Here is a 9,831-nt window from a genome sequence, read left to right on the forward strand (position 1 = left end):
TTGGTGTCTGTCACCACTCACTAGCCCAGGCAGTTTATTTTACATTTCAAATCCCTGGAAAGGACAGGCTTGGGGTGGGGGTCAGGTGAAATGTCAAAGGCTGCTGAGGTTACAGTGACGGTAGCAACTCCACTTCAATTACAAAGTTCAAGACGGCAAGAAACCCCCTGAAGATGGAATTAAAATAGCAAATGCAGGGAACTGTATTCAATATCTTGTAGTAACATGGTGTAAAAGAACATGAAAATGAATATATGTATGTTCATGTATGACTGAAGCATTATGCTGTACACCAGAAATTGACACAATGTTGTAAACTGACTATACTTCAATAGAAGCATATATATACAAACAAACAAACAAACAAACAAAAAAAACAAACAGCAGATGCCACAGAGCTCTGGATGCTGAGAATGCTGAAAACATGAAGAGACTAAATCAACGATCTGGATCACTGTGGGAGCAGACAGTTTCAGTTTATACCTGTAACCAAAATCAGAGATCGAGAGATGCTTTCTATAAAGAGAATGAATGACTTGAAGGCAATCTACTTGCTAAATAGTGAGTTTGACTTGTCACTTTCTCTAAGGAAAACAAGCAGCCCCATATAGCTGAACATCTTTTTGGTGTCATTAAGGAGAATGACACCATTACTTCGAAGTTACTCCCTGACTTTATGGGCATACCTGTTTCATTGCGCTTTGCTTTACTTCGGAGATACTGGATTTTTTACAAATGGAAGGTTTGTGGCAAGTCTGTCAGCACCATTTTTCCAACAGCATTTGCTCACTTCCTGTCTCTATGTTACATTTTGGTAATTCTTGCAATATTTCTTTTTCATTATTATATTTTTTATGGCGATCGGTGATCTTTGATGTTAGTATTGTAATTGTTTTATTATAACTAGGGTACCACAAAGCACATCCATATAAGATGGTGAACTTAACTGATAGATGTCGTGTGTGTTCTAACTGCTCCACTGACCAGCCGTTCCCATATCTCTCCTCAGGCCTCCTTACTCCCTGAGGCACAACAATATTGAAATTAGGCCAATTAATAACCCTACAATGTTCAAGTGAAAGGAAGAGTCACACATCTCTCACTTTAAATTGAAAGCTTGAAATGATTAAGCTTAGTGAGGAGGGCATGTTGAAAGCAAAGATAGACCAAAATCTAAGTTTCTTGTGCCAAACAGTTGTGAATGCAAAGGAAAAGTTCTTGAAAAAAACTAAAAGTGCTATTCCAGTGACCACACAAATGATGAGAAAGTGAATCATTCTTATTGCTGATATGGAGAAGGTTTTAGTGGTCTGGATAGACGATCAACCCAGACACAACACTCCCTTAAACCAAAGTCTAATTCAGAGCAAGGCCCTAACACAATTCTGCGAAGGCTGAGAGAGGTGAGGAAGCTGCAGAAGAAAAGTTTGAAGCCAGCAGAGGTTGGCTCGTGAGAGGTGAAACAGTAAGTACTGATGTAGAGGCTACAATGAATTATCCAGGAGATCTAGCGAAGATAAATAATGAAGGTGGCAACACTAAAGAACAGATTTTCAGTATAGACAAATCAGCCACATACTGGATGAAGATGCTGTCTAGGACTTTCATAGCTAGAGATGAGAAGTCAGTGTTTGGCTTCAAAGCTTCAGACCACAGGCTGACTCTCTTATTAGGGGTTAATGTAGCTGTGACTTTGAGTTGAATCCAGTGCTCATTCACCAATCTGAAAATCCTAGAGCTCTTAAGAATTATGCTGAATCTACTATGCCTGTGCTCTATAAATGGAGAAGCAAAGCCTGGGTGACAGCACATCTGTTTACAACATGGTTTACTGAATATTTTAAGCCCACTGTTGAAAACTAATGCTTAGGAGAAAAAAAGACTCCTTTCAAAATATTACTGCTAACTGACAGTGCACCTGACCAAGAGCTCTGATGGAGATGTATGAGATTAATGTTGTTTTCCTGCCAGCCAACACATCATCCATTCTGCAGCCTATGAATCAAGGAGTAATTTTGACTTTCAAGTCTTATTAGTTAAAAAATACATTTTGTGGGGCTATTACCACTGTAGATAGTGATTCCTCTGATGGATCTGAGCAAAGCTAATTGAAAGGATTTGTAATTTTACATTCCATTAAGAACATGCATGATTCATGGGAAGAAGTCAAAATATCAACATTAAAAGGAGTTTGGAAGAAGTTGATTTCAACCCTCTTGGATGACTTAGAAGGGTTCAAGACTTTAGGGGAGGAAGTAACTGCAGATGTGCTGGAAGTAGCAAAAGAACTAAAATTGGAAGTGGAGCCTGAAGATGTGAGTGAATTTCTGCAATCTCATGATCAAACTTTAATGGATGAGGAGTTGCTTCTTATGGATGAACAAAGAATGTGATTTCTTGAGAGCAAATATACTCCCAGTGAAGATGCTGTGAAGATTTTTGAAATGTTAGGCTTTAGACTATCATGTAAGCTTAGTTGATACAGCAGTAGCAGAGTGTGAGAGGAGTGACTCCAATTTTGAAAGAAGTTCTACTGTGGGTAAAGTAAAAAGAATATTAATGTATTAAATTTCAACTCTTACATCCTCCTCTGTTTAATGTTTTGTATGTCACAATGGGAAGTAAGCACAAAGTACTTCTGCTGTGTGCCCGAGTGCAATAGTGTCTCAAGGAAAAACACTTGTGAAATTGTTTGAGTTGCAAGATGATCCATCATTTTTCTTCATGGAATATTTTTTATTCGAAAGAACAACTGGCAGACAAACTGTGATTATTTCAGTCTTGGGTATTTGACAGACATTTTCTCAAAAACTTAATGATGTGAGTTTTCAAGCAAAAGTTAGAATTTTTGAATTCAAATGTAAGCTTGACAACTTGTCAGTATTTCAAGATTTCTCTGGTGAAGTCAGTAGGTTTTTTTTTTTTTTTTTGGATGTTGTATAATGTAATTAAATATATCAACATTTGAAAAATCTGTATAACTTGGCAAAACAATATTTTCTAAATGACCAATACAAAATGTTACAAAATGACCCATGGGGGAAAAAAATCCTTTCAAAGTACAAGATAGACATAGATTTTAATTTAACAGAGTGTAAAAAGTTCATTGATAAAGTTTCAGATTCCTAATAGCAACTGACCTCTAAAAAATTACCACTTGTTAAGTTTGGGGACAGCCACAATTATCTGAAAAGGCTATTAAAATACTCTTCCTTATTTTCTTCATGTACTTCAATCAAAACAATACATCACAGTAGACTGTAGAAACAAACTCCAGCTGTCTTCAATTAAGCTAGACATGAAGATGTTTGCAAAAATGTAAAATAATGCCACTCTTCTCACTAAAATAATGGAAAATATCATTATTTAGTAAAAATATGTTATGCATGGTAACATGTAGTGTGCTTATTACTGCTTTTTAAGTGACAATAAATATTTTTTAATTTCTCAATTTTGTTTTCTAATACAACAAATACTGGTAGACGTCACTCAAATGAACGAAAAGTCTTTGGTATCCTCAATGATTTTTAAAGGTTTAAAAAGATCCCAGGACCTGAAATTTTAAGAACTGCTGCTCTACGATATGCCAAAAGTAGAATTGCTAGATTGCATTTTATCTTTGCTAAGTATTTCCAAATTATTCTCCAAAATCATTGCATCAACTTAAACTCCCATTTGCAGTATATGAGAATGTCCATTGCTCACATCCTTCTCAGCATTTTGGAATTGTTTCAGACTTAAATTTTTATTATATCTAATAGCTGCCAAAGTGGTGGTGTTTTATTTTGTATTTGTCTCATTATTGGGGAGATTATGCACTCCATGTATTTATTAGCTTTACATTTTCTCTTCTTTGAAATTTCTGTTTACATTTGTTTGCACATTCCTCTATTAAATTGTCTTCTCATGTGAATTTTTAGAAGCTCTTTACATCTTATAGGCACATTTCCTAGTTGGTTTCTCTTCTTTTTCATATTTTAATTTTTTTATTGAAATATAATTTACATACAATAAAACCTACATATCATAACAGTTTTGCCAACTGTATAAGCCCATGTTATCAACACCCAAAACAAACTATAGAATATTACTATCACCCCAGACAGTTCCTCATGCTCAATCATAGATTAGATCAGTCTATTCCATAACATCACATAAATTACATCATATGATCTGTATTCCTTTGTGACTAGCTTCTTTCTATCAACACAGAGCCCAGAAGAAGACAATTTCTCTTGTCATTTCCCTTTGCCCAAACATCTTTTTCTAGGGGCACAGCCTTTGAAGAGTCCCTGAAAGTCCTAGCATTTATACAGAGCTTCGGTTCTACCTCCCAACCTTTCATGGCTGAAGGCCTCTCCTCTGTCCCCACATGTCAGAAACCCAAATCTCTTGACTACCATGCTCACCATATGTTCGAAAGCAGGGTTGCGGCTGGTATCAGCGCCATCTTGCCACTATTGGTGTCTGGAAATCTCTCCTGTTTTCTCAAAAGTTTGATATCTTGAAGACTATCTGTTATATTCAATCCATCATTTCTAGCTGTTTTGTGTTCAGAGGCTTTTCTGGGTTTCTAGTCTGTTATGGCAGTAACAGAAGTCCACAAGCTGTTTTTTTCCTCCCACCAAAGACATCAGTGAGTAACAGCCACTATTCTGTTTTTCTTCAAGTCAGAGGTCAACTGCTTAGTGCTTAGAAAAGGGATATTATCCAGTTAACAAACAAACATAGAGAAATATCTTCTGCCTAGCTAAAAAGTTCCTACCTAATCCCTTTATCAGGCTCTAAGAGTTCCTGGATTACTCAAAAAAAAAAAAAAAAAAAAAAAAAAAAAAAAAAAAAAGATGAATATGGAAAGCTTCCTGGGGGAACATTCCAGGAAGTTTAATTGGGAACAGGAAGTATAGAGGCATTTGAAGTGATCCAGGGCTTTCAAGCAAGTTCCATGTCCTGACAGTGTAAGAACAGACTCACTTAAAGATGCTACTCCATGCTTGTGTTCTTCTGTTTTGTTTTCAATCAAAGAAGCAGCTGAGCCCAAAATAATTAAAACCTAGACTTAGCAAAGAAGACAAAATTTTCCTAATGAATCTCATGAGATGGGATTTGGGAAAGAAAGTATTAGTTTGGAAAAATCACAACTTGTTGAACTTGCTTGTTTAGCAATATACTGTAGGTCTGAGGAAGACGACTGTGCCATTTCCCTGTAATCTCCATCCCCCACATGCAGTGTTTTCTTTCCTAATTACTGTTTCAGAGTCAAAACTTGTGTGTTAAAGGCTTTTTATTAAATGGCAAATAAGAAAACAATATAAACAAGTGGTCAGAGAGGAATTTTTTTTAACTGAGGTATAGTTGTGATTTACTGTATTATATTAGTTTCAGCTGTACTGCTTAATGATTCAAGCTTTTTATAGATAATACTCCATTTAAAGTTATTATAAAATCTTGGTTATATTCCCTGTACTGTATAATATATCCTCATAGCTTATTTATCTTATACATAGTGGTTTGTGCCTCTTAATCTTATACCCCTTTCGTGCCCATCCCCCTTTCTCTCTCCCCAACTGGTGACAACTAGTTTGTTCTCTATATCTGTGAGTCTGTTTCTTTTTTGTTATGTTTGTTCCTTTGTTTTATTTCTTAGATTCCACATATAAGTGATAACATACAGTATTTGTCTTTCTCTGTCTTATTTATTTCATTAAGCATAATACCCTCCAGGTCTACCCATGCTGTTGCAAATAGCAAAATTTCCTTCTTTTTTATGGCTCAGTACTATTCCACTGTGTATATATACCACATCTTCTTTAGCTATTCATCTATTGATGGACACTTAGGTTGCTTCCATATCTTGGCTATTGTAAGTAATGCTGTTATGACCATTGGGGTGCGTGTATCTTTTCAAGTTAGTGTTTTCTTCCGGTATGTACCCAGGAGTGAAATTGCTGGGTCATATGGTGGTTCTGGTTTTAGTTTTTTGAGGAACCTCTGTACTCTTTTCCATAGTGGCTGCACCAATTTACATACCCACCTGCAGTGTGCTAGAGTTTCTTTTAGAGAAGAATGATTTTTAAGAACCCCAGCCATTTAGTTCCAGAGAATAAGATCAAGCTACTAATGGTGCAAACAAACCAGAAAACAACAACAACCAGGGCAGTAGCTACCTTCTGATATGAAGGAAGTTAAGATCCTTATGATGACTAAATTTGCAGATTTAGACCTGAAGAATATTCAGAGGTAGGAGATGAAACAGGAGGGAAGAGGGCAATGTCACGGAAAAGACTAACTACAGAAATATACCAAAGCAATTATCTGTAAGGACTCACAGACTCACCCTTTTAAGCAACATTATAATGCTTTGATCTTGGTGATCCACCTACTGTCATATAGCCTTTCTTGCGGTAATTCTCTTTGGTGCTCTCCTCACATGCAGCCTCCTGCCCCACCCACCCACCACCCACCCCCACTTCCCACAATGGAATACTCTGTTGCCCTCCTGTCAAGCTGGGGGGGGCTGGGGTGATGCAAGGAGGTGATCTGGGAAGATCCAGCATCTGGAACAGAAGGCAGATGGAGTACTATATGAGGAGGTTCCCAGAGCAGAGAGTACATGAAAGTTTTGAAGGTAGACAGCTCTGCAGTCAAAACGGTGGCCCAGACAAAGAGGGTAGATTCTGAGACTCTGGTCTCAGAGGGAAGATTGGGGGTGAAGGACGCCAGGCAGGACTCCAGTTCAAAAGGAAGATGGGCCCAGTCCTGGTCATATATCCAGAGGAAACTCTAATTCAGAAAGGTACATGCACCTCAGTGTTCACAGGAGCACTATTTACAATAGCCAAGACATGGAAACAAACTAAATGTCTACTGACTGATGACTGGATAAAGAAGTTGTGGTGTACACACACACACACACACACACACACACACACACACACACAATGGAATATTAGCCATAAAAAGGAATAAAATAATGCCATTTGCTGCAACATGGATGGACCTGGAGATCGGCATACTAAGTGAAGTAAGCCAGAACGAGAAAGACAAATTCCATGTGGTATCACTTATATGTGGAATCTTATTTAAAAAAAGACACAAATGAACTTATTTATAAAGCAGCAACAGTGTCACAGACATAGAAAACAAACTTATGGTTACCAGAGGGGAAAGGGGGTGGGAAGAGATAAATTGGGAGTTTGAAATACAGATACTACTATATATAAAATAGATAAACAACAAGTTTATACTGTATAGCACAGGGGACTGTATTCAGTATCTTGTAGTAACCTGTAATGAAAAAGAATATGAAAAGGAATATGTTTATGTATATGTAAAACTGAACTATTATGCTGTACATCAGAAATTGACACAACAGTGCAAACTGACTATACTTCAATTAAAAAAAAAAAAAGGCAGAAGGGACTAAGCAAGAACAAAGGGAAGGAATTGGGAGGACCAAGGAGCAGTTAGTTGAAACAGATCCTATAACCGATGGCATGATCACAGGGGTAGAGACGGAAGTCTACAGGCCAGATCAAGGACTTGGAGTTGCAAATAATTTTCTGAGATAGTAAAAAGGCTGCACCCATGCATCCTTCTCCCAGGCTTCTTTGAGCCCATTACTCTTCGATTCGGCAAGAACAAAGAATCACATTCTTAACCATGAGCTCCAAAACAGGCTCTTAAAATTCATAACAGAAATGATCTTATTAAAAGCCAAAATATTTTGATTAGTTTGAATTGGGCTTTTGTGAGACAAGATTGTTTTGGTTCCAAAAGCTTGGCTTTGAATATCAGGATCCAATGGACTGAACAAAAAGTTTATAGTATAGTCAAAGTTTGTACTGTAAACAAGGGAGTTGGAAAGTGCAGGGTGATGATTAAGCTGTGTTCTTTCTCCCCCCCACAGCACTCCCCCCTCCCCAAGACGAGAGGAAAATCTCAGATTGGAGGACAGAAAATAGTTGAGAAAGGAAAGCAAGACAATGAGTAATTGATAGGAATTCCTGAGAAAGGGGCCTTCATATTCTGCTTGTCCCAGTTTCAAATCCACGATGCTACAGTGAGAACCTCTAAGAAATCCCAGATAGGTTTTTAGGGGGAACCTGAGAGCACGGGAAACTTCTGCCTCTCCGTATGCAGCCCAGAGACATTGAAAGCCTTCTGGAGAAGCCCATAGCCAACATGAGACTAGAGCTGAGAAGTGGCAAAGGCTAAGAGATACCCACATGGAGGGGCCTCAGCACAGTTTCATAGAGACTCAGCACCTCGGGGTGATGCATGAAAAGTACCAGTGATTCCCAGGCCTCCCCTAGAAAGGGGATAAGATGAGCTAAGAGAGGTCCCAGGATGAGGAAGGAGGGCAGAGATCCCTGGAATTAGCAATGTGAGGCCCCTGGCTGGGACCTAAGCAAATGTAAGTGCACAATGACAATAACCAGACACACTGAGTTACGTCTTGTAGATGCCAGAAAAGATAAAGAAGAAGATGGCCATCAAACAGATTCAACCCCTCACCAAAGCCTGGATGAGAGAGGAGCTCTTGTCATCTCTGACCCCCAGAGCTTAGATTACTCATGGGAGACAGAGGTACCTTGAATTGGCTGAACTAAGTGTTCTGCCACAGAATGGACATGGGGGCTCAAGGGGCAAATTAAGTTCAGTTGTAGAGAAGTGAAGACATATCTTTGCACATCTGAATTTTGTGACAATGAAATTTATATCTGTTAGCAGATCTGGATCCAGAGTAACACTGATTTAATGCTGGATCTCTCAAACTAGTGGTTTACAGTAGCATAAATTTTCTCTAATTAAATTCTCCAGAGTTCAGACATACACCTAACTGTACACCAGAATTTAGTATAAAAGCTACATTTCAGACCAGTAAGAAAAACATTACTCAATAAGTGGAATTGGTATAACTAGGAACCATTTGGGAAAACAATTAAGACAAATCCCTATCTTACTTTTTATTCCAAATTAAATTTCATACAGATTGAAGATTTAAACTCTAAAATAGAAACTACAATAACACTTGAATAAAACTGGGTTTATTTATTTACAACCTTAGAATGGAGAAAACTTTTCTAAGAATGACACAAAACTTTGAAGCATAAGGAAGATTGATAAATTTGACTACAAAAAGTTTTTAACTTGTGTGTAATAAAAAATAATAATGAAAAAAATCAAAAGACAATTGGTAAATTTGGAATAGTATTTACAACTCATACTGTAAACAAAAGGCTAGTTTCTTATATTTACAAGGAATAAGTAAAATCAATCAAGAAAAAAACCAACCAAACAAGAACACTGAACAAAGGACAAGAACAGGGAAGGCAGAAAACAAGATACAAATGACCAATATACATATGAAAAGATGCTCAACCTCATTAATAAGGAAAACATAAACCAAAATAACATTTTTAAACCTTTAAAACTGACAAAAATCTAAGCTTGATAATACTTCTGGTGAGGGCATGGAAACCAGGCATCTTCATACACCTTTGGTGTAAGGGTAATTGCTGCAGTATGGCAACATGTATCAAACGTTTTAATCCATGTTCTTTTTATTCAGCAATTTCAGTGCTAGGAACTTATAGTACAGACATACTTGAAAAAATAGTCCATGAAATATGTTCATTGCAGCATTGTTTTTAGTAAGAAAATACAGAAATCCTCTTTAAGTAGGGATCTAAGGAAGGATTGTTCAAGGCAGGTCACGCCAATGGCGGGAGCCTGAGGGGAAGAGGAGGATCATGGACAGTAGACCTGACTCACATGGAAGTTAAATTCAGTTTAAATTTCTCAGCTAATGAGTTAATCCTCTTACAT

Source organism: Camelus ferus, chromosome 1, assembly GCF_009834535.1.
Source record: "Camelus ferus isolate YT-003-E chromosome 1, BCGSAC_Cfer_1.0, whole genome shotgun sequence".
NCBI classification, from domain to species: domain Eukaryota; kingdom Metazoa; phylum Chordata; class Mammalia; order Artiodactyla; family Camelidae; genus Camelus; species Camelus ferus.